The following is a 24746-nucleotide window of genomic DNA, read 5'->3' as shown; positions in this document are numbered from 1 at the left end:
GAACTTTCTCTTTGTTTAGGATCAAAGAGATCCACTATCACTACTTATATTTACCAGAGATTCAAGTCAGAGTTAGACAAAAATAAATAAAGATATTAAGATTGAAAAATAAGAAATAAACTGTCATTATTTGTAAATGATATGACAGTGTCTGCATAAAATACAAAAGAATACACAGATAAAGTATTAGAGTTAATAAAAGAGCTTATCAAGGTTGCTGGATACAAAATCAACATGAAGCATTTACTTGTATTTTGTGTGCTGGCTACAAATAACCAGAAAGTGAGGTAAGAAAAAGAATACTTTTATCATGAACACTAAGCACACCTGGAACTAAATCTAACAACTGCTGTGCAAGAGATTTTTATGGAGAAAGTAATAAAACTTTATTGAGCATTAAGGAGATTAAATAAATGGAGAGCTATACCATGTTTATGAATTGGAAGATTTAGTATTACGTAAACATGCCAGTTGTCCCTGAATTGAACTATAGTTCTTCCAATTCTAATGAAAATTGAAGCTGATTCTTTATTGAAATTGATTCACTGCTTCTCAAGTGTATGGAAATGCAAATGATGAAAAAAGACCAAAACACTCTTGAAAAACACAAGGGGTGAATTTGTCCTCCCACATGGTAGAAAGGTGCAGTGATCAGGTGGAGTGGTATTGATGCAGGAATGGTAAACAGACTGATGGAACAGAGCCCCAAGAAACAGAGATATACTCATACAGATACTTGATATGTGACCCAGGTGGTTTTGTATATCAGAGGAGGAAATGGACCTTTCAAATGGTAATGCAGGAATGAGTAGGTATCTATATAGAAAAGTGAAAGTGGATCCCTGCCTCACATCATGCATAAAAACCAACTCCAGATACAGAAGAGACCTAAATGTGAAAGGCAAAATTATAAAGCATGAAGAAGACAGGAGGATATCGATGATTCAAGAGTAATGAAGAATTTCTTAATCATTAAGGAAAAGGTTGATAAATTTAACTTTAATAAAATAAAGAATCGTGTTAATCAGAATATATAAATTGAAAAGGGGGAAAAAATACCCAAAGAGAATAGAAAAAAACAAAAGCATAACTGCAACATGTATTACCAAAAAATCTAGTATCTTTAATATATTAAAAATTCCTACAAATCAATAAGGAAAGGACTGAGAACTCACAGAAAAAAATGAGGAAAATGTCCACGTAATCAGGCACCTCACAAGAAAAGGAAATTAAAAGCCAATAGACAAATGAGAAGCTGCCCAATCTAATTGGTGGTCAGCTAAACATACTTTAAAGCCACAAATAGAATCTACATTTTGAGTATTTCCCAGGAAATTTTTTATTCATTCTGAAGTTTCAGAACTATCTTGTAGCCATGAATTATTAAAATCAATGTTGCATATATGTTTTTTCCTTCTTTGGGTGAGTTACTTATCAGAAATAAGAACTGCATCAAAAGGATATCAAAGAAGAACTAAATAAATGGAGATATATTCCATGTTCATGAATAGGAAGACTCAATATATCAAGACATCAGTTCTTCCCAACTTGATCTATTGATTCAAAGCAACCCTAGGTAAAATCCCATTAAGTTATTTTGTGAATATCAACAAACTGACTCTAAAGTTTATGGGGACTCTGTTCTGATTTTTCCCATAATGTCTTAAAAAAATAAATAAAGTTTATGGGGAGAGGCAACAGACTCAGAATAGGCAGCACAGTATTTAAGGGCAAGAATAAAGTTGGAGGACTGACACTACCTGACTTCAAGATTACTGTCAAGCTACAGTAATCAAGACAGTGTGTGGAATCTAAAAAAAAAAAAACAAAAAACAAAAATACAAAACAGAAACAGACTCATAGACATAGAATACAAATTTGTGGTTGCCAGGGGGACGGGGGGTGGGAAGGGACTGGGATTTCTAAATGTAGAATAGATAAACAAGATTGTACTGTATAGCACAGGGAAATATATACAGGATCTTGTGGTGGCTCACAGCGAAATAGAATGTGACAGTGAATGTATGTATGTTCATATATAACTGAAAAATTGTGCTCTACACTGGAATTTGACACAACATTGTAAAATGACTATAACTCAGTAAAAAAATGTTTATAGAAAAAAAAAACGGTGTGGTATTGGAGAAACAACAGGTAAATAGATCAATGGGACAGAATGGAGCCCAGAAATACACACCCATATATATAGTCAATTGATCTTTGACAAAGGAGCAAAAGACAATGTAATGGAGCAAAGGTAATCCTTGTAGCAAACAGTGCTGGAACTACTATTCATCCACATCCAAAAAAATGAATCTAGACAAAAGCCTAATACCCTTCACAAAAATTAACTCAAAATAAATTGCAGATCTAAATGCAAAACACAAAACTGTAAAACTCCTAGAGGATAACATAGTAGGAAATTTGGATGACTTTGGGTTTGGCAATGACGTCTTAGATACAACAACAAAGACATGATCCATGAAAGAAAGAATTGATAAGCTAGATTTCATTAATATTAAACATTTCTTCTCTCAAAAGACATTGTCAAGAGAATGAAAAGACAGACTGGGAGAAAATATTTGCAAAAGACATTTTTGATAAACAACTATTATCCAAAATATACAAAGAACATTTAAAACTCAACAATTAAAAAAAAAACACCTGATTTAAAAATAAGCCAAGACCCTAACAGACATCTCACCAAAAAAGATAATACAGATGGCAAATAAGCATATGAAAAGATGCTCCACATCATGTATCATCTGGGAAATGCAAATTAAAACAAAGAGTTACCACTACACACCTATTAGAATGGCCCAAATCCAGAACGCTGACAACACCAAATGCTGACAAGTTTGTAGAGCAATGGGGGGTGGGGATGTCTCATTTATTGCTGGTGGAACTGCAAAATGGTACAGCCACTTGGGAAGACAGTTCGACAGTTTCTTTCAAAACTAAACATACTCTTAACCTTGCAGTCCAGCAATCACACTCCTTGGTATTTACCCAAGAGTTTAGACTTATGTTCCCGTAAAAACCTATGCACAGATGTTTATAGCAGCTTTATTCACAATTGCCAAAAGTTGGAAGCAACCAAGATGTCCTTCATAGGTGAATGGGTAAATAAATTGTGGCACGTCAAAACAATGGAATTTAATTCAGCACTTAAAAGAAGGAGCCATCAAGCCATGAAAAGACATGGAGGAAAATTAAATGCATATTGCTAAGTGAAAGAAGCCAATCTGAAAAGGCTACATACTGTAGGGTTCCAAGTATATGATATTCTGAAAAAAGCAAAACTATGGAGACAGTAAAAACATCAGTGGTTGCCAGGGGTTAGCGGGCAGGAAGGGATGCCGAGGTAGAGCACAGAGGATTTCTGGGGCAGTAAAACTACTCTATATGATACTATAGTGGTGGAAACATGTGATTACACGTTTGCCCAAACCCATAGAATGCACAATACCAGTTGTGCACAGTGATGTAAACTATAGACTTTGGGTAATGATGTGCCAGCATACGTTCATCTATTGCAACAAATGTACCGCTCTCTCTTGCGGATGTTGATATGGGGGAGGCCGTGCAAGCATAGGGGCAGGAGATATATGTGAATCTCTGTATCTTCTGCTCAGTGTTGCTATGACCCTAAAAGTGCTCTAAAAATAAAGTTTTTTTTTTTAAAAAAGGGATACTACTCAGCCATAAAAATAATAAAATAATGCCTTTGGCAGCAACATGGATGGACCTGGAGAATGTCATTCTAAGTAAGTCAGAAAGAGAAATAAAAATACCAAATGATACCACTTATTTGTGGAAACTAAAAAAAAAAAAAAAAGAAAAAAAAAAAAGACAAACGAATTTGTTTACAAAACAAAAACAGACTCACCGACATAGAAAACAAACTTACGGTTACCATGGGGGAAGGGGGGTGGGAAGGGATGAATTGGGAGTTTGAGATTTGCAGATACTAAATAATATATATATAATAGATAAACAACAAGTTTATACTGTGTAACACAAGGAACTATATTCAGTATCTTGTAGCAACTTATGGTGAAAAACAATATGAAAACGAATATATGAATGTTCCTATATGACTGAAACATTGTGCTGTACACCAGAAATTGACACAACATTGTAAACTGACTATACTTCAATAAAAATATATATATATATAAAAGGTACATGAACTTTTAAAATACATCTTGATTCATATCCCCACATACTAGGTAAAGAGAACTATATCACAGAGACCTGACTTTCGAATGTTAGAAGGCAGTGCTGAGATGGTGGAGCATGGAGAGAGGTAACAGGGGAACGTGGAGCTAGAGGGACTGAATGATGGACCCAGGAGCATAATGTTAAGCTGGATGTGAGAGCATTTTGTGCTCTTGGGAAGAATAATGGTCCTTCTCCCTGCTGGTCCTTTGCCTCTGCTCTGGCTTGTTCCTCCTCAGACCTCTCAGATCTACATTCTGAAAGATGACTACACAAAAGGGAACTATTCCAAGAGACTTTAAACACTATAATTTAACTGTACACCCCCAGTGGGATATACCTTTAGGATAAATACAATGGGAAAAAAATCTAAACACTGATTACAGTATTCATATTGTCAGTAAGTGGCGGCATTATTTCTCTAAGACTGCTGTGAGTATACTGTTAGATAAAGCAAATGAGTGATGGTGTGATATTCTAATTCTGTCACTTTTAGTGTCTCTGACAACTAGTTTGATTGGTGCGGGAGAAAGGATATATTTAAGATAGAAAAATTTAAATAAACTCTTTACTCCTAAATTTGAATTGGAAGTATCAGTATGTTCCCATGATGTATTTTATCTTTTAAAAATTAAAAAAACTTTTTCAGAAACAAGAGGACACTAATGAACTCATCTGCAAAACAGAAACATACTCTCAGACATAATAAACAATCTATGGTTACTGGGGCAAGGGGGTAGGAAGGGATAAATTTGGGAGTTTGAGATTTGCAAATGTTAGCCATTATATATAAAAATAGATAAAAAAACAAGTTTCTTCTGTATAGCCCAGGGAACTATATTCAATATCTTATAATCATCTTTAATGAAAAAGAATGTGAAAATGAATATATGTATGTATATGCATGACTGGGACATCGTGCTGCACACCAGAAACTGACACATTGTAACTGACTATACTTCAATTAAAAAACAAAATCTTTTTCTAAGAAAGTTTTCCAGTTCTGTCTACAGAAATAGCCAAGAAAATAACGATAAACTTCATAGTAATGTATATACCGAGTGGCCAGACTGTGATCTTGCAATTCCATTTCCCACTGTAAGGAAAGAGCTCCTTGGAGACATGACTGATTCCAGGTCTGGGCCAGGAAATGAAAAGGAAAAACCTGGAACATATTTTCAGATCAGAAATCAAGGAAGAAAAGAAGATGGTAAAGATATCTTACTAAGGCATGTCAAAGGCCCTCGGGGCCAAACTGAAGAGGCTCTCCCTGGCTAAAGATTGAGCAATTTTAATATTATTAAGGATAATTGCAATGGATTGAAACACATAAAATATGTTAAAAGCTACAAGTTCATAATAGTACAAAAAGCAAAAAAATCAGCTCAGGCTAATTACCAGTAGATCACCTTTGGAGAATGCTGGCGAGCCAACATGTCAATTTGAAGCCAATAAACAAAAGGAAATAATTAAGCATTTACCCTGATGTTGCTATTTGAACTGTACTGGATAACAAAACAGTAGGTGAGAGAAAGTTTCTTTTTATAGAATTATTCCTGCTAATAAATGAACAAGGATTGATAGACTATTATCACTTTACATCTCTTAATGAATTAATGGAGCTACGTATTAATCATCAGTGGCTGCCCACATCACCCAAAGAAACAACTAAATATTATATTTATTCACATGGAAGATCACACCACCCTTATAAAGCAGGCTTAAAAAATTCATCCCGAATCTTGTCAAGCCTATGGATCCAACTAGCCATTTACAGGAAGTCACAAAAGAGAAAGATACATGTTAAAATGCCACGAAGATACAATGAGCAAATCTGAACAGGGACACAAATCACCGGGCTTTTCCCACAAGAACAATAACACATTCAAGGAAATAAAATAATGGAAGAGGACCAACAGATCACAAGAGACAGACAAGTGACATAGTAACCACCGCCTTCAATGGCCTTTATTTGGATCTTGATTCCAATAAACAACTTGTAAAAATTAACAGAAACAGACTCCCAGACATAGAAAACAAACTTACGGTTACCAGTGGGGGAAAGGGGCAGGGAGGAATAAATTAGGAGTTTGGGATTTGCAGATACTAAGTACTATATACAAAATATATAAACAACAAGGTCCTACTGTTTAGTAAAGGGAACTATATTCAATATCTTATAATGATAAAGAATATATATGTATAACTGAATCATTATGCTGTACACCAGAAACTAACACAATACTGTAAATCAACTATACTTCAATTTAAAAAACCCAAAATGCACACATTGATATACATACATATAGATATCTATCTATGTATTTTTTAATACTTCACTTACTGTCAGTTTTATTCTTTTAGTACTTTATTAGGACATGCCTTCTGGGCTCCCATCCTATCACACATTAATATATTTATGAAATAATTGGAAATGTGAGTATTGGATACTAAATAGTTGATGGTATTAAGGAATTACTGTTAATTTATTGGGATTTATGCGATGTTTATGGTTATTTTTGAAGAATCCTGATCTTTTAGAAATACATACTAAACATTTTATGGATGAAATTAAAAAAGAAAGAAATCAGAAATAATAGAGAACTCACTGCAGATGTGAGAGATACAGTGAGTCTCAGGAAAGTGTCCTTCTCTCCCCGCCCCACCCCCCAGAAGCCAGCATTTCCTCTATCAGTTCCTGGAGGAACCAGCAGAGCCTACTTTTTGGGAAGGTGGAGCTTCCGCTACAGACGGAGAGGAAGCTGGATGGGGGAAGGTTCCATGTTGTTTCAGTCTTGTCCCTAAACACTTGGCTCGGACACTGTGCCCCTTGCATCAGTCAGCTTATGTTGTCGCAACAAAATACCATACACTGGATAGTTTAAACAACAAAAATTAATTTTGTCCCTGTTCCATAGGCTGGGAAGTTCAAGATCAAGGTATTGGCTGATTCAGCCTGCAGACAGCCACCTTTTGGATGTGTCCTCGTGTGGTATGGGGGGTGGGGAGAGAGAGAGATGGAGAGAGACTGAGAGAGCTCTTCCTCTTCTTACAAGGCCACAGGTCTACTGCATTAGGGCCCTACCCTCACGAACCCAGTTAACCTTAATTACTTCTTAAAAGCCCCATCTCAAAATAGTCACATTGGTGGGGGGGGGGTGTTAAGGCTTCAACATACGGATATGGGGAGGTAGAAGTCAGTCCATACCAGCCCCACGCAGGGCTCTCCTGCTTAGTGCTGGGTCCAAGCCAGACCTCTGTTTTGGTAGCCAAGTACCTGAAAGGATCCAGCTACATGAATATTTGCTGGGCTTCATGACAGCCCATATGGCTTTGCAATGTCTGCCAGGGCTGAATTAATTAGATCAAATCCAAGAAGAGAGCCCAATAGGATATTGCTTTTTGCTAGTCCTTTCCCTCGTATGAACAAATACTGAATGTAATTAATCATGTGACAGAAATGGGGAAGATTGGGTTTTTTTTTCTTTTGTTTTCATTTAGCTTAATTTTGTGAGAGCTTTTCTGCAAGGACCATACCCAAACATGCGAATCACCTGCTTTTTTAATGTAAGCATAATGAACAGGAAACAAATCTAATGAAACAACAGATTCTACCAGGAAGACTTCAATATTAGGAGCAGTTGAAAGGCAGGGAGGAACAAGAAAGACAAAAGAAATAAAGAGAAAAAGAACAATAACAAAAGAGAAGGCCCAGGGCAAGTCTGGAGGTAGACGGAAGGAGAGGAGGAGGCGGAGGAGAAGAGCTCCCTGGAGGAAGGGCAGACAGTATTCAAGACAAGAACCAACAGTCCAGAAGGGGGTGGAATTGTTCAGGAGCCCCTGCAGTTGGTTTTTCTTAAAATAAATAGCTCTTGCTTGTTTCTCTCTGAGGTTGATTTGGGCTGAAAGCATAAAAGATTAAGTCATAATCTTTTCTAATTGTAAGGTTAATTAAATATTATTCACGCACAGTTCTTTAGCCTAAAATCATGGGATAATTCTGTTCTAAATGGAAAAGCTCGAAGCCCCAAGTGAATGGAATTCATTTTGGCATTTTGGAATAATGTCAACACGACTGTAGAATGAAATCAAATCGAGGACAAAATGTCTTTATCCCTCAACGTGCACTTTTTAATTAGTAGGGGAGACATCATTGGTTGCCTTCCCAGTAGCCACTCTCCCTTTTTCTTTGCTAGTGGAAGAGTGGTTTTATTTAAATGACAAGATGTCCCACTCCAAGGAACAAATAACCATCAGCTAAACCATTTTGGCAATCCCCCACATCCTTGGTAGTGGCAGGACTAGCGGGGAGCTGATATAAGGGAATATTAGCTTGCGGGGTGATGGGAAATATTTTCTACCTGGTAAAGGAGAGCAGTCCTTCCTGCTCTGGGCGCTGTCGCATGAGAAAGAGCTGCTAGAGCCAGACTGTGAGCAGGCGTAGCAGGTCATGGTTATCACAGAGATGCTGCTCTGAAGCCGCAGTGTTGTTGAACCTCAGAACAAACTCTGAAACTCCCTACCTCTAGACTGCCTGCAATGAGGGACAATTCAATGTCTTTTCTTTTTTTTTAATTGAAGTATAGTCAGTTACAACGTGTCAATTTCTGGTGTACAGCATAATGTTTTAGTCATACATATACATACATAGATTCATTTTCATATTCTTTTTCATCATAGGGTTATTATGAGATATTGAATAGAGTTCCCTGTGCTGCACAGTATAAACTTGTGTTTATCTATTTTATATATAGTAGTTAGTATCTGCAAATCTCGAACTCCCAATTTATCCCTTCCCACCCCCTTTCCCCTGGTAACCATAAGTTTGTTTTCTATGTCTGTGAGTCTGTTTCTATTTTGTCAATAAGTTCATTTGTGTCTTTTTTTTTTTAGTTTTTTTTCAATTCAATGTCTTATCACTCGAATTCCAAACTCACCTGCTAATCTGTCACTTACAACTTAGCACCCTTAACTAGGAACATTAAGTACAAACAAAGCTAAACAATATTAGTGGGATTTGGCTCAACTCTGAGGTACAAACTCCAAACTAGCAGCGGTTCAAAGGAGATAGATATTTACTTCCCTTTCAAATAAGAATCTGGAAGCAAACAGTCCATGATGCCATATAATATCCTATGGCATTGGAAACTCAGGGTCCTCCGAGCTTAAGGATCAGCAATCCATGACCTCCTTTTCCAAGGTCACCTTACAGTCCATGTTGGTTGCTCCAGTTCTGGCCACCAAGTCTGTTTTTCAACCAATGGGAAGGAATAAATGGGGAGAAAGGGGCACAGACATATGGCTTATGTTCAAGACCTCAAGAAATAAAGGTAATAACTCCAATAACCACCTACGTAAAGGCTTCTGTGTAACGCAGGAGATTCTCCCTTAAGCATCCACAGCGCGGTGCTTTTGGAGGGTGTTGACAGAGCAAGTGCCTGGCTGGCAGGGCTGGTGTCAGCCCAGCCCCCTCACTTCTCACTCCACCTGGGAGAGGGGAGCAGGAAGCCCTGGGAAGGAGGGGACTTCAGAGCCAGAGATAGAGTTTCTATCAGTGTTAGCAGACCTCGTTTTCCCTCCTGGTGAGTGTGAACTGAGAAATGTAGGCTACACAAACGGGCATCTGAGTTCTCCATCATTGAGCCAGGCTGGCAGGGGTGTGGACAGCGGCAGTGGGAGACATAAGCCAATTCTCCAGTGCCCAGAGCTCAGCCCACTCCCAAAATTAACCCCTACCCCTGGGAGGCTTCCCCTGCAGAGAGGAGACAGCTAAGGAGCAGGAGCTCGGGACCAAGCTCTCAGGAGAATTATAGTTCAACTCACGGGAGAACAAATGAGTCTGAGCAGATAAAGACAGATTCGGGTTTGAAGCTGGCCCTTTGACTCCCTGGTTCTGGGTCAAGTGACTTAACCTCGCTCAACTTCAGATCCCACCCGTACCAAACAGGTGTCCCCACAGTACCTGTCTGCGTGGGTGGAGTTTTCCACTGCTCTCTGTTTTCCCTCCTCCTCATCCTTGATCGTCCCCAGTCTAAGTGCTGGATGGGTCCAGAGTTAGAGGAGGAAAAATGCTGAGGTGTGTGAATAACTGGACAGGCCTGGAGTGTTACTGCCTGACACTGACTACGATACTCCATATTTTAAAGTTTTAATGTTCTCATTTATAAAATTGGGATGATAACAGCACACAGCTTTGTTTCGGGTATTAAAGAAGGTCATCTGTGTAAAGTGCTTGGCACATGATGACTTGGCAAGAGTTCCACTTGGTTCCAATCATACTCTGACCTCATTCCCTTTTCTGGGTCATCCAAGTCTCTCTTCTTGGTCCGCCTCCGCTCCCCCAGCACAACGAGTGTAGGAGGGTGTTGAGGAAGACTCACACCACATCCACGTTAGCCTTCCTTTCAGTGGCATCCCTTGTCTCTCTCTTGTTCTGACATGAACTGTAAGTCATTGTAGGTTGGCCGGCCTCAGCCGGGGAGAGCGCACACCTGACGCGGCGAGTCTGTCTGCCCTGTGTGCCCAGCTCCCCATCAAGGTGAGAGGTCTGCCCTGAGCAGAATATTGCTCTTTCAAAAGCTCTGACTTGGTGAGTGTTCCAGGTCTCCTTGCTCTCACCATCCATGTTTATTTTTGTGTTCACTCCATGTACTCCCTGTTCTCTGGAGAACATTTAGAAGGAGGAAGCAGTGTTTGTGTCCAAGCCCCAGCATAGATCAAAGGGCTCTGCTCCGTGAAGTGAGAGGCTGGCTAACCCTATCCACGGCTGACTTGGGCCCTAAGAGTGACGGGAAAGAGAATCACCTAGCAATCAGAAAGAGTGCCATGTAAACACTCAGGCACCAATATCCTCACCCAAGAAACCGCTCTGAACGTCGGGTGCCTCACACCTGCTGCAGCGGGCTCAGGGACCAGCCAGACTCTAGGCCCAGCCAGAAGGATGTGATAGTACTGTTCTTTTTTTCCTGCTCATTAATATCCAGTTCTCCTGAGGCGACACTTCTCCTAGTGCAGGAAGGAGGCAAACACGTCTTTGGCCTCCTCTGGATCTTGATGATAAGCTTAGTTTTATAACAGAAGATCCCCAACTCATTCCAATGGTCTATCCATGTCATAAATGGCGGCAGGAATCTACAGGGTTGGACCTATGGTCAGACGTGGGTGAACCCGGGATACACTGTGGCATTGGGGGCATCTGGATGGCCAAGAATCCTGCCCTTTCCAGGGTAGCTGAAGGCATGGCAGTGACCAACTGCCTCTGCAAATTCTGGTCGCGCTTCCTGAGAATTTGCACAGGTGCTGTGAGCAGCAACTCCACCCAGACTGTCTTTTGCTGAAAACTGTATATTACGAGTCTAGCCGAGGGCTCAACCACCCAGGCTCAGGGCCAAGGACGGTCCTATTTCTGTTGAGAAGAGACAGGAATGCTTTCCATTTAATCCCATCTCAGATAACATTCAGATTCTTTAACCCATAAAAATAAATTCAATTCTTTGAGGTCTAATGTGTGTTTGGATCTTTATATATAGACAATGGGGGCTATATTTCATTATTGGCTTTAACAGAAGAAGCAGGGACTGAGTGTCTGTAAGATGAAGCCTGTAAAGCCATTTTAAAGCCTATAATTGTCTTGATAATTGGGGAAAATGCAGTAGAATTCAATAACATATGGTAGATTTTTTTTTTTTTTAAATTCTGAAGACAATATTTGGATTGATAGTTAGAAATACTGTTCAAGCAGGCTTAACTTTATTTTCTCAATTAGCAAAAAGAAAACCATTTCTGATTGCTTTAGATCCAGACCGGGGATGAATAGCCATTTCTGCCACAGAATGATATTGAATTTCTCTGAAAGGGCATCGTAGGGACAGTAACTGTGGCAAAGCCGACAGCTTATGAATTTGCTCAGAGCGCCACCTAGTGAAGAGAGAAGTGTTACCGCTGCAGAAACGTCAGAGAGCGATAATGTAATGAGTTTCAATTTCTTGTTAAGAGAAATAACATGAAAACCCTTTTTAATCTCCAGTTTTGAAATGGTTTTTCTTATCCATGCTGGGGCTGGACCTATCTTGCCTCAGTAAATACAGCATAGTCAACGCAACCAACTTTTCTTAGGCAAGTTGGAATCTGATCATGCTTTAAGGTCATCCTTTTGAAATGATGCCACTGGTTGATCAAATTATAGGTTATAGTTAACTAAGTGGCATATATATGTGTGTGTATGTGCATATATATGTATATACATTTGTGTATACACATATGCACACATGCGCACGCGCACACACACACACACAAACACCACTCCCTTATAAAACATTCAGAATGTGCTTTGCTACACAGACCGCCCAGCTGTGAGCTCCTTGAGGGCTGGGGCCATTGCACATGGTCCTTTGCAGCTGGAGTGCCCAGCCTTGTAATCCTGTGACTGTGGATTGAAAGCAGTGGTTCTCAACAGGGGATGCTCTCAAAAACCCCGATGTCAGGTCTTACCCCAGAGACTCTGATTTAATTGGTGTGTGGAGTGGGCTGAGGACTGGGAATTTTAAAAGCTCCCCAGATGATTCTAATGTGCCATCAGTGTGGGGAACAACTGATTTCAGGAATAAATTCTCCTCCCAAGTGCAGAAATGGCAGCATCAGTCCTCTGAGATAGCAAAGGGCAGCAAGAAGTAAGAGGGTAACACAAAGGCACCTCCTGGGGATTTGCCTGGAACCACATGGCAACAACTTGGTTACCTGGTTTTACCTACTGAGCTATCTAGGGCGAGAATAGAGCATTATGGGGATTTTCCTGGCCTGCTAGTTGAAATGAGTGAAAGGAAGAGTTTGAGGACATTAGGAACGTTCCAGAAATAAACTTCACCTCTGCCACTGGTTTACAAACTATCACAAAACACAAACACTTCACAAAAAGGGAGATAGATTAAGAATATATGGAACGTGTTTAACTTCAATAGTAATTATATGAGTGCAAATGAACATTTCTTCCCTCTTAATTATAATAAAAGTTATTTTAATGATACTCAGTGTTAGGGAGAGAGTGAAACAGATCTTCAGTTGACTAAATTAATTTTGTAAAATCAATTGAGCAGCTTGGATCAAGGATGATAAAAATGCTTACCATTTGACCACCTAATTTCCCTTCTGAGAATCTAAGGAAACAGTTTACAATATGGGAAAATCTACATGGACAAAGATATTCATTATGGTTATCCCTAATAGTGCAATATCAGAAATTGCCATATATATATATCTCCACTGGGTGGAATATTATGCAGCCATTATAAAATGGATAGAAATGAAAATGTTTCAGTTAAAAACCGTTATGCTCTAAAGCTAAGTAAATCATGATATGCTATTCGTAAACTGTGATTTCAGCGGAGTTTTTTAAAAAGTCAGCTGGGACATTTTCAATTCCAAAAAAATTCTTCCCCAGGAAGGACCGCTATTCTGACACACCAAATATTTGCTGTCTCTATTGACTGGCCTGTGATGGTGCAATTTGGGCTTCAGGACTTTGATCTAAACGGTCTGTGCTTTGAGATAGCTGTTAGTCCTTTTCATCAGAGGTTACTATGGGTACAGACTCTTTTTAAAAAGCTATCTTGTACCTTCTTAGGAGAGCCAGAGATTAATAAAAGGGGAGGAACCCAAATCCAATGGAAATTCTCTTTTTGTACAGGGGAGAGGAGACAGAAGCCCATTCCATTCATCTTTTAGGGGACCTATTCCTTCAGACTAGATTTATAAATGCTCTTAAATTAAAGGGGCTTACCAATCACCTTAAAAAAGCAGTTTGGGGGCATAGTACATTACCAGCTGACCAGAGTCTCCAACCTGAGCAGTGGTAAAAATAACCAAGTAGGAAAGAGGATGAACAAGAAAGAGGATTGCTACAAAGTGAATAAGAATCATCTCGCAAATCCACGTGACATTTTCGGAATTTACATGGATATTGGTGCTTTGGAGGAGAATCAGTTACGTATGCAAAGGAGAGCTGTTGCTCAACACGGAGGCCACAGTTCATTTTTCTGCTGATGACCCCAGCCGGTGCTCTGAGGTTGTACGTCCAGCAGAAAGTGCCACAGTCAATCCACCACCAATCAGTGAGACATGTGGAGCTCAGTGCAGGTTTGGTTGCGGTGGAGTACCCGTACCCTCTTATGCACTTATTATGGAAAGTTATTAACCTCTTATTTAAGACGTGATTTAGTCCAAGTTATTTACTATATCGTGGTCCGAAGGCTAAAGTAAAAAGCAGGCTCTGATAGGATGCCTTTCTCTCTTTTGTTTTCTTCTTCAAGGAAAAAAAGGAGTTTTGTTGTCTCTCCTAACTGAAAATTCCAAAGGTATACTGTTTCAGGTATAACTTGACACAGGGGTTCAAAGGGTGCTCATAAATATCAGTCTTTGTCCCCATCTTTTGACTTTCATCTCCTCTTTGTTGAACCAGGATTCCTTTCCATCAGAGAGGATGGAAACCCTACTAACCAGATAAGTAGCAACCCTCAGAGTGAGGTGAAAAATGGTGGCTATTTGGACCTTAGGACGCTATCTATCTATCTTTCTGTTTATCTATCTATCATTGTGGTAAAAGAAACAACAAAATTTACCGTGTAACCATTTTTAAGTGTACAGTGGTATTAAGTATATTCACACTGTTGTGATCTTTAGAACTTTCATCTTGCAAAACTGAAGCTCTGTCTATGCCCATCGAACAAGCACTCCCATTTCTCCCTCCCCACAGCTCTTGGCAACCATCATTCTGCTTTCCGTTTCTGTGAGTGTGACTACTTTAGGTGCCTCAACTAAGTGGAATCAGACAATATTTGTCTTTCTGTGACTGCTTTAGACAATGTCCTCAAGGTTGATCCTTGTTGCATCATGTGTCAGAATTTCCTTTTTTAAGACTCATAAGTCTCTGTATTTTTTGATTATTTGCTTCCTTTAGCCTATGAGTTTGTTCATTGCCTAAAAGCCTTGCACGTTCACAGCATAAAGCCCAACCACTGAGCAGTAACACTTGAGCTTTTCCAGCAGCCTCTCCCTCCCATCCACATCTCTGGCTCAGGCACACCAAACATTTCCGTGTGCTGCCACGAGGCCACATTCCTTCACACTTGCAGTCTTTGCAGACACAAGTCTCTCCCTGGAGAGATTCTCCTATTTCATTGGGTAGACTCCCACTCAACAGTCAAGATTCTGCTTAAATGTCAGTGTCTCCATGAAACCATCACAGGATCCTGCAGAATTATAGTTTCTCTCTCCTCTGTGCTCTGATTTGGAATGCAGCACATTGCGTTTTGATCATCTGTTTGCATATTTAGTGCATCGTGAGCCTCTTAAATAAAGCTAAATTTTCTTCTGTTTAATCCTTTGCTCTCTGTATCCCTAAGACCTAGCACAAAAGACATGCTAGATTAACACTCACTGAATGAAAGGCTAGAAAGTTAAGGACAAACTACATAGGCAAAGAGTTGGTTGACTTTTTCTTTAAAGCATAAAAGTACTTGAAATGAAAAAGTAGGTTTAACCACCATCTAAAGAGGAATTCTATCTGTTAGCTAGATCTGGAAACTGTTTGCAAGGCTGGACACAATGGAAAACATACAGATTTCCATAAAGAATTTCCTTAGACCACTGTACTCTCTACACAGGAAGTAATATCACAGTCTCCATTCCTTACCCCAATATCCCCCCAAAGAGCTTAGCATTTAAAACCTGATTGGCACAAAAGAGAATTTGGGAGTGGTCTCTCTCTGCTAAGCAATAAAATTATTTCACCTGACAAGAAAAAAAAAAACAAAACAAAAATAGCTTAATAACACCCATCACATTTGAAATATAGGACACATTGTAATTTGGAGGATAGAGACTTAATGTTCTTCCTGTTTTATTAAGATTAATGCAAGTATCTTAGGGCTTAAAGACACTTAAGTGGCCACAGGAGAAATTTAATGTGGTTCACAAAAATAAATTACAGTCATCTCTTCTCAGGTTTCTAAAATGTTGGCTAGGCTGAGGAAATCCTAAATTTATAGATGATTCTAAGGGTAAAGATGTTTTCCTGTCACTGGCTGGTATTTTATAAAACATGTCATTGTGTTCAGCCTTGTAGAATTTATGCCATTAGGAGTTGTACATTCAGATAAAAGCTGGTGAAGGAAAGGGGATTGTTGGCAGGGCATGTATCGGTAAATGATTTACAAAAGCACGTGAATCGGTTTGTTCTGAGTTTCACTCTCCCTTTCAATAAAACCTTGACCGAGGGCTTGGAGATCTGACTGTGCTTACACTTCAGAAGGTCAAAGTACCCTAAGTCACGAACAGAAATATTCTGGGATCCAAACACTAATCCCATGTAGAGTAATCATTCACGTAAGCATTCATTCAACAAGTTTTCACTCAAGTTCAGCCACTTATCAGACATTCTTGTTGGCTTGGAGGATACAGCAGTAAATAAAACAGACACAAGTCTCTGCCCACATGGATCCTACACTTGAGTTGGGGAGATTAGGTCAAAAAAACCCCCACAAAAACCCCAAATATGTATGTTATGTGTTGTGTGTGTAAATCACTCTGGAGAATAATAAACCTGGCAGCAGGCTGGGGAACCATGGGAGTTTTCAACCAGGTGGTCAGGGGAGAGCTTATTGGTGGAAGAGTGACCAATCAGGTGTCTGGGGGAGGAGCCTCCCAGGCAGCGGGAACAAGAGGTACGGAGGCTCTGCAGTGGGATCTGCTGCGCCCGAGGAGCAGCGAGGAGCTAGTGTGGCTGGAGCCCAGTGAATGAGGAGGGCAGCGTTAGAAGAGGAGATCCAAAAGAACAGCAATGTGGGTGGGGGGGAGCTGGTCTTGTAAACAACCGTCATTATTTTGGCTTGTACTCTGTGTGAGATCAGTCTGTGTAATGCTGATTAGAAGAGCGACACGAACTCTTCTGTATTTTAACAGGGTCAGTCTGGCCTCTGTCTTCACAATAGGCTGAAGGGAGGCAGGGCAGAAGCAGGGAGATGAATTAAGAGGATTGGAGGGTTATGGCAACAATCCAGGAGAGACACATGTTGACCTCTATTAACTATCCTTTAGCGCCACCTGCTGGACACTGGCCAAAGCAAATAACAGAAGGCGGAACCCTTTAAGGAAAGTCCTTGTGATTAAAAAAATTCCACAGCAGGTGGAAAATAAAAAAGTCCTTAGTGTACTGTGATTAATTAGATAGTCACTTTGCAATTTCATCAGAAGTAATTAATCAATTTCACTAAGCTTGGTTTCTGAAATATCTAGAATATCTAGGAAAAAAAATAGAAGAACAAAAGAGGTTGTATAAAGGGGGAAGCAGAATTTGGGGAAGACTGAAAAATAGGTACTCAATGGGATAAAAAAGAAGGAATGGAAATGAGATAGAAGAATTGTGTAATTATCCTGTACTTTGTCTTTTGGGGGATATAGTATCCATTTAAAATATAATTTAAATATTAAAAAAATTTTTTGATGTGTACATGTGTTTCTCCTTCCCCCATAGGTTTAAGTTTTCTGCAGTCAAGTCTCTCATCTTACACGTTACTCGTAACACTGTGTCTAGGGCAGGGCCTGAGGAGGAGTAAATTATTAATATTCACCAAAGATTTGAGTAAGAAGAAGCAATCAAATGTAAAGCTGGTTTAAACAGACTCACAGAAAGAGAACAGACTAGTGGTTACCAGTGGGGACAGGGAAGTGGGGAGGGGCAAGGTAGGGAGTGGGGAATTAAGATACAAACTACTATGCATAAAATAGATATGCATATATTGTACAGCACAGGGAAATATGGCCTTTATTTTGTAGTAACTTTAAATGGAGTAAGATCTATAAAAATACTGAATCACTATGTTGTATACCTGAAACTAATATTGTATTGTCGATCAACTATACTTCGGTTAAAAAGAGTAAAGATGGTTATACAGCAATGTGAATATACGTACTACCAAACTGTACACTTAAAATGTTAAGATGGTACATTTTATCTTACATGTTTTTTTAACCCACAACTAAAACTTTTCCAAAAATTTTACAATGGCGAATGAATTGTCCTTGTGGTGATGGAAATATCCTAGATCTTGACTGAACTGATGTGAATATCCTGGTTGTGATACTGTAGTACAGTTTTGCAAGATGTTACCAAGGGGGAACGCTGGGTAAAGGGCACATAGGACCTCTCTGTATTATTTCTTACAACTACAAATAAAAAGTTTAATTACAAAGAGTATATAATAAATATGACTTGGTATTGAAAACAAACTGCTCAAAGACCAAAGCATGAAGAAATTAGACATTGGTAGAATTGAAAAGATGGTCTAAAGTTCTGGTGTAGCTTTTTCAAATTCAACCGAGTTGAAAGCTAACTATTTGAACCCCTTGGTGATGAATAGTTGGCAGGAGCAGTATCAGAAGACAATCAGAACCAAATCTAGTGGCTTGGGAGACGATGGGCTTCATAATTTCAGGTTTCTGGTAGAAAATCTTAAAATAGCTTTCTTATGTGAAATAGTCATAATAAAGAAAACCATGTAACAGTATGAAAAATTCAACATACGCTATTAGCCAAATGAATCCAGCATCATGTTAAAATAATAACACCTTGTGACTGCAGTTTACATTGTCACTTGCCTGTCCAGCACCCATCTGCCCTTCTCTCTTCTGAATGGAACCTAACTTTATTCAGGTATCAACCACTTTCCAACTTCTCTCCAGGAAAGCAATCCCATTACCAACTTCAAGGGGGGATTTGATTGTTCTAAAGGTGACTCCCATTCCCTCAACAGCGGCTGGCCCAGGGATTGGCATGGACATGATCCAGGCATATGGAATGCCAAGGGACACTTTCAGGGTTCTTTAGGAAGTTTCCTCCTTGCTTTTATGGGACAGCTTCCTGAAATGACTCTCTTGTGCCAAAGGTAAGTGAGGAAGCATGTAGTCCCAAATGCTACTGAAAAACATTCCATGACCTCAGGGAGTACCTGCTTTAGAATCATTCTGATGTTGTGGGTAGAAGAATAAGAGACAGAAAAACCTGGATCCAGGATGACTGCTGAGCACTGGACCCACACACCATGGACTTGTCTTGCCTTTTCTGTTCTGATTATATACATCAATACATTTTTAATTGTTTAAATTGGTACAAGTTGGACTAAATTGGTGCAAGTTGGACTTCTTATTATTTTTAAGTGAAAGCATCGTAAAAGATAAAGTGACTTGGTTGAGGGTTTATTTTAGGAGTGACAGTGTTGGCAAAGATGCTGGTATAATTCATCCCCTCAGTAGGTCAGAGGAGAAAAACAACATGACCATTCTGAAATATATATATGCTATAATTATATATAGAGAAGAAGCATTTGGAAAAGTTCAAAATACATTTTTGGGTTAGAGATTCTGAGAATAGTAAATGCTTGCAAGCCCTCTCAGAGGACAGAGGTATTTGGGGAACGCAGGGGTCTGAATATGACCATCTCTTTCCCTTTACTCCCAACTCCAATCTAGATGGGCCTCCTGAACCAGACAATTGCTGGGCTCTACTGGAAGCTGGATGAAAGCAAGGTTTTAGGTTTAGCTGGACTGCTGCAGAGAGAACCAGCGTAGGGCTTTCTGTCCCAAGGGTAGGATGATTGCCTGGAGACCAGTCTCAGGGAGCTCAGGGTTGACAATGGTGGATCGTGGGAAGAATGTAGCTTTCAGAGACAAAGGGAGTCCTGGTGAAAATCACCATCCTCCCTGAGAAAACGTGCCTCGTTCCTGGGCTGCCATGGTGCTCAGAAGGTGAAAGGGTGAGCTAACCCACCCTGCCCATAAGGCTGGAAAGTGCCCTGAGACCAGCGTCAGGGCACCTTCTCCGTGCACGACAGTGGGGGTGGCAGCTGGACTTCAACATGCGAAGCTCCCTGGAATGGGGACTGGCTTACCTCCCGCCTCCTGTGACTGCTGCTCTTGAGAGTATTTAAGCACCCGGGTGCTCTGATCAGACATCCAGCAACAACAAATCCCATCTAAGGAAAATCAAAGACAGGATGACAAGCTATAACAAATAAAAGACAAGCCCAAGGAAGAGAAGCTGCTGGAGAAGATGGACAATAATTCAATGAGGGGGGAAAAAAGGCCAAATACAGGGGAGTCATGGGCAGCACAGAAAGCATTTATGATGCTAGATAACATAGTTTACCAATTAAGCAATTCCCAGGACATAGAAGTTTACTCTCAAGAGCCAATTTAGTAGCCTTGGGAAAGCAAGTCTAAGAAACAGCTCAGCGACCAGAGGGAAAAAACGTGTTTCAGTGGTGAGGATCAGACACTTGGAGAAGAGGCCTAAATGCCTGATTCTTCACTAGGGCTCCAGGAAGACAGGAAATTTTTAAAAAAATAATAAGAGAAAATTTCTGTAAGTTGAATAGATATTGGTGGCCTGCAGATTGAAAGGGGGGTACACATTTTCAGACTGCATGTCTGAGGAAGGAGACACATCAAGGAGAATCCCCATGAAATTCCCGGATTCAAAAAAGAAAGAGAAAGTCATAGAGCTGTCAGATCAAAAGAACGAATCACTTCCCAAAGACGAAGAATCACTGGGCTTCTCATATGGAACACTAGAAGCTGGAACACAGGAGACTCAAATCTACAGACTCTGGGAGAGAAAGCCACAGTTCTACACCCAGCCAAAGCGTCCCCTCTCACGTGGTGAATGAATCTGAGAGTACGTAGGAATTCAGAGAGTGTGTTACTTAAGTGTCCCCAAATGAGGGGTTCTTCTCGAGCACTCTAACCAGAACACAAACCCGAGCGGACTTCAAGACAGGGCAAGGGGAAGACGGCAGGAAACAGGGATGAGCTTTGCAACTGGAGATATTTACAACTGTACTGTACCCACATCCACTTCCCTAAATGAATAAAAGTAGACTTTCAGGGGAATCTGTACATAAGTGCAAACGTGGACTCTTGGAACAAAAGAGCATGTTCTATGGCTGATTTAAGAGATGTTTTGTGCTGGTCTCAGGCCATCAGTAGTGATGCCATTGGCCAGGAACACCTGAGGACACTCACTTGGGCACCAGCCAGTCCCTACAGACGTTTCCCCTTTTGGAACCAATGTTCTGGCTGGACTGGCCCTTGTGGTTCTTGTTCTGACTGTAAGATGCACCTCAGCAATAAGCATCAGGGAACGCTGGAAGAGCAGGGTTTATTACTCGCAAATCCTAACGGGTACACAGCACCCCTGGGGTGGAGCAGCAAGGTCGTGGGTCAAGAGAGAGCACATGAGCTCGGGGTCTGTTTTTGGGGGGTTGAGTGGAGGGTGTCTAGGATTTCGCTGCTTTGCTCTTTGTTGAATTTAAAATATAAGAGCAAGAATTAAAGCAGGGGAAGGGAAAAAACAAGAGGTCACAGGGTCAGTGATCTAAGTTAACCAGAGATCTTTAAAAGAAAGGAAACTTGGGAGGAGGGCAGCCTGGCTCTTTATCTATGTCGCTGACAATCTGTCTGTTCGAGATGGATGTCTTTGAAGGAGATGCCTTGGCAATCAAAAGCTTAATGTCAGGCACTTGCAACACAATTTTAAAAAGAAGCCGTCAGGTGCTTACAGGACACCATATTAACCAGAAGTACTAGATTGTCTCAGAAAACCTGGGAATTGGAGTGAGGTGGTAGTGACTCAAATCATTTCAAAGCTTTCAATTTAAGACCAAGGGAAGGAAAAAAAAAACACAAACAGAAGAATATCGCATGATCTCATTGATGCGATGTCGGGGGTGGGGAGAAGAGTTCGGGAAGCAGCCCCTCTCTGGGAGGGCGTGAGCAGCCTGGTTGCTGGGAAGTTGAGGGGGCAGGCACTGTGAGGGTTCCCCTCCGAGCATGTCCTCACGCTGGCCTCGGGAAGTGCTGTCTAGACAGGCCCTGAAATGCTCCTTGATCTTGTGAAACTGGAGGCTTTCATTAGACTAAGTGATGTGAAATTGTCAATGACTGCACCGTCTTTAACCTACTGTTTCTGTATTATAGCGAGTGTACTGTACAATTTTGTCCAAGCCAAGACTCCAAGGCTGTCTGCCAAGAACATCCCTCTGCTCCTTTGCTGTGCAGTAGGTGGTGCTGGAAACATTAGTCCTTCTAGCAACTGACTGGCAGGCCAACAATTGTTCATCTTGGGCTGAGGATTTAAGGCCAAATGAATCTCTTGACCTCAGCTGCAGCTGATAATTACTCGTTTGTTTTTTCTGGTATGGATTTCTCGCATTCAGGCTGCACAGATTTTAACAAGTCTGGGAGGACAAAGGAATAAACAGTCCCTCCTTGGAGAATTAAATAAATGGTTCCAAGTATTCTGGGCTAATGGAACAATTGCTTGTTGTCACAATGTTCCTGTGGCAATGGCACTGTCCTGCACTGTCAACTTCTCTGCAATTGTAGACACAAGACCCAAAATGAAAATTTCTATGTTATAGAACTTATGAGACAAAATTAAAGACTAGTTTAATAAGCTGGCATGTTGGTGTTGACTGTGGGATTGTTTACAACAACTTATTGATAAACTGAAAATAATCAAAACCACCAAAAGACATTGCTTACATAGATAACAGCATCTTTCAACTTTTTAAAAATTACAAACCCCTTAAGCAGTTTTAAAAATACTTTCAGCAATTTTGAATGGCATGTGAGAAAAAAAAAACACCCTGATTTTAAATTTAAAACATTAAAAATTTTTTGGTCAATATATTAAAAATTATGTCAGAAAATTTATTAAAAATACAACAGATGAATCATGTGTGGGAGATTATTAGTTAATAAAAAAGGCAATTAGGCAGGGAGTCTTGAGAAACAGTGCTTACATACCCTAAATATTGTTTTAACTTAAAACAGTTACATATACCTTCATTTGAAAATACTTTGATGTAACACCAAGGCACGGTCGGGATTCCTACAAAAGCCCCATCCATCATGCAGTGTCTACAACTGCAATTTTAATGTCCTTGAATTGGAGGGTGAAATTTGTACATTTTTAAGAAACCATATGAGTCTAGAACCTTCGAAGTTTTTTATACACTGTTGCCTATCTCTTTATAGATGACATTTTTTTAAAAAGCTATTCAAAATTAAATGTAATAGCTGGTTATTGGGCTGCAGCCCGCAGGCCTGCAAGCCTTGTAGTTGCCCAGACTCTAGACGGAAGAAAGAGCCTTCAAACAGCAACAGAGACATCGTCGGGTTTGGGAAAAACAGGGGAAACTTACGAGTCTGAAGCAAAAGGTCCCGGAGCGACACCCCGCCAGGTACAGCAGACGGCAGGCAGGACACGGCAGCAGTCTCCGCTACTCAGGGGAGAAGGAGGCTGCCGATTACACGGGGAGCTGACGTCAGGTTGGCCCATCAGTTACCAGGGAAACCAGCAGAGGGGCTGGGGGGCAAGCACTAGGCGGTTACTGATTAAGCTCTTTACCTAAGAGGACTGTATAGTTGTGTCAGTGAAGCAGGGACTGGCCTAACAGGGGATGGACAGAGAACAAGAGAACAGCCATCTTGAATGGCCTGACCAGACACCAGTACGAAGGGCGTTAATAGTTGTAGACGGGATATAACTGACTCTTGGGAAATGTTCAGCTTGACCCTTGGTGGGCAGGGGTACTTGGACCTGCTGGAACGTGGCCTTCTAGTCACGAATGGGCAGCTTACTGTGGGCACGGCTCTGTAGGCTTACAGAATGAGTGAACGTAAGCCTGAGTGTGCATGAGAACCACCTGGAGGGCTCGTTAAACCCAGACTGCCCCACCACATGATTTTATACAGAAGGTCTAGGGCAGGGCTGAGGACCTGGGTTTGTTACAAGGTCCCATGTGACACTGATACTTCTGGTTGGCGGGTGGGGGTCGGGGGTTGTGGGAGGTGGAGCAGGGCACATGCTGAGAACCAGCACAGGCCAATCCCACAAGGTGGGTTAAGTGATAACCCTCTGTACAGTCTTTCTCCCATTTAATAAACGAGCACTGCTATTTACATTAAGGAGGAAAAAGCATAAATTGTCATATACATTTTTAAGCAATATGTTTGGTTCAGGGATTGAATTGCATTACATGGAGAGGAAATGTATGTATTAATCACTAGAAATGACTAGGAATTGAATTACTGCTTTTACGACTTTGATGTTCAGAATGATTTCATCTGGTGCTTAAAACAGCTGATCGCATTATTTTGCTGACAGTAACTTCTTGTTTCCAAATGACGAAAGAAAAGGTTCCAGACCCTTAACTGCACTTCTCTGTCAATAACACTTTGCCAGTGCAGGTAGCCTTTACCCCTGATTGGTGAGAAGCCATCTCAGATATAAGGTATAATTGTCACTTTGTTTTTTCTTTAGCACATGGACTTTTGAAGCACACTTGAGATCTCAGTGTGCTGAATAGAAACCATGATGGCAGGAATGCAATTCCTGAACAGGAGAAGAGTCTGGAGGTGGATTTGCAAGACTGGTTATTTGTGCTCTGAGAGGCAGTGACCAGAAAGGAGGA

At 40.5% G+C, this 24746-nt stretch overlaps 1 long non-coding RNA gene across 2 annotated transcripts in view; it reads right to left on the bottom strand.

The window, feature by feature from the left end:
- Positions 1-24589, bottom strand: part of LOC141574204 (uncharacterized) — a 60425-nt gene extending 35836 nt beyond the window's left edge. The window contains exons 1-3 of one of the 2 annotated variants that reach the window (XR_012500978.1): positions 23475-24589; positions 20160-20243; positions 5280-5386 (exon numbers count right to left, since the gene is read on the bottom strand). This is a non-coding gene — a long non-coding RNA (uncharacterized LOC141574204). The remainder of the gene's footprint in view (positions 1-5279; positions 5387-20159; positions 20244-23474) is intronic. The other variant, XR_012500979.1, reaches the window with a different exon arrangement.
- Between the last annotated feature and the right edge of the window lie 157 nt (positions 24590-24746).

This window comes from Camelus bactrianus, chromosome 20 (assembly GCF_048773025.1).
Source record: "Camelus bactrianus isolate YW-2024 breed Bactrian camel chromosome 20, ASM4877302v1, whole genome shotgun sequence".
NCBI lineage: Eukaryota > Metazoa > Chordata > Mammalia > Artiodactyla > Camelidae > Camelus > Camelus bactrianus.
Note: the sequence above shows the minus strand (reverse complement) of the source record. Positions and strands in the feature narration are given on the sequence as shown.